At 33.6% G+C, this 1,513-nt stretch overlaps 1 long non-coding RNA gene across 1 annotated transcript in view; it reads right to left on the bottom strand.

Moving 5' to 3' along the window:
- Positions 1–901: 901 nt before the first annotated feature.
- Positions 902–1,513, bottom strand: part of LOC116005274 — a 1,791-nt gene continuing 1,179 nt past the window's right edge. Inside the window, exon 2 of the long non-coding RNA XR_004094922.1 lies at positions 902–1,200. This is a non-coding gene — a long non-coding RNA (uncharacterized LOC116005274). The remainder of the gene's footprint in view (positions 1,201–1,513) is intronic.

Here is a 1,513-nt window from a genome sequence, read left to right as displayed (position 1 = left end):
AAGTCATATATTATTCGATTAATTGAGTAATACTTTTGAACTAATCTTATAATCAAATAAATGTATATGTTCAATATTAAAATTTTTTATAATTTCATCTTTATTTTTATTATCTAAATATACAATAAAAAAAATGTAATTGTGCATCGCACGAGCAATTGAACAATTATTTGCTCTAATTCAAGCAAGGAAAGCATCAAAAAACATAATCGATCCAACCAATTTCATCAATTGAAAATACTAGTTACAGTAATAACTTATGGGGCCACGGGATCCCGGGGGACCCATTTTATGGGAAAGTATTGAAAATATTAAAGAAAATACAACCAACAAGATTCAAACCCACATCCTCAAGCATAACATCACTAATTCTACCACTAAACCACTCAAGATCTTATGTATTAAAGGGCAGGAAGCTCCATTTATGCATAGGAGTGCACTGAAAACAAAGTAGTGGGGAGACACGCGTGTGTGGCTAAGAATGAAGGCTGTCAGGTGTGGTCCATTTGTCAACGATCCGTGATCCCTACAACAATATAAATAGGGTGCCTTCTCTCACCTTAAAGGGCATCCCTTAGTTTATAACTTTCTTTCTAGCTAAGTGGTTTGAGCCTTCTTTTTCCTATCGGCACGCCAGGGTTCGAGTCTTGTTGGTAACATACATAGTTCTATTTTATTTATTTATTTATTTTTGGCTAAAGTTTAATTCCGCACCCTAAACCAAAACCGATTCTTCATATCACACACTAACCTTTCATAATTGTTGTTTGAATGCATAAACCATAAAAAAAAAAAATTCGCCTAGACTTTTTTACAGGTTGCTTTGAAGTTATAGGTAATAACTTGCTGATGTGAAGGTGATTTCTTATTGACGTGTTTTAGTTTGCAAAGGTGGCAGCCATTTCATAACTTTAATTCAATTTCATCAAAATAAACCCAAAATCTGCCTTTATTCCCTCGATTTGAGGACGGAAACTCAAACCCTAACTAAATCCAATTCGCTCAAATCGCTGAAAATCATACATTCGTTCATGCATTCAAGACGGATGAGTCAGGTGGTGCTACGTCGGTGCCATCGTGGTGGCAGGCGGCGTTCTGGCGACCAGAGTGTCGCCGGATTCTAAAAATTCCATAAAATCTTCATAAATCAATCTGAAGGTGCAGAATTCGCATATGAATGTTCTGGTTGCAGAAAAACATCTAGGTCCCGACGAAGATGTAAATGTTCAAAATCAAATTATAAAATAATTAGTAACTCATAATAATCGGCAGAAGCAATCAGCATCACCAGTTAAACATTATAACCCATCATTGCAATTAACATATTAACTCAATACTAAACACTATACTTAGAATCATAATAAAGCATTAGAAATTGCAACTAAGTTGAAATTGAAAGAAAACATTGTAACCCATCATTGCAATTAACAAAAAAAAAATATTGTACTTAGAATCATAATAAGGCATTAGGAATTACAAGTGAAGTTGAGATTAAAAAAAAAAAAAAAAAAAA

Source organism: Ipomoea triloba, chromosome 14 (assembly GCF_003576645.1).
Source record: "Ipomoea triloba cultivar NCNSP0323 chromosome 14, ASM357664v1".
NCBI lineage: Eukaryota > Viridiplantae > Streptophyta > Magnoliopsida > Solanales > Convolvulaceae > Ipomoea > Ipomoea triloba.
Note: the sequence above shows the minus strand (reverse complement) of the source record. Positions and strands in the feature narration are given on the sequence as shown.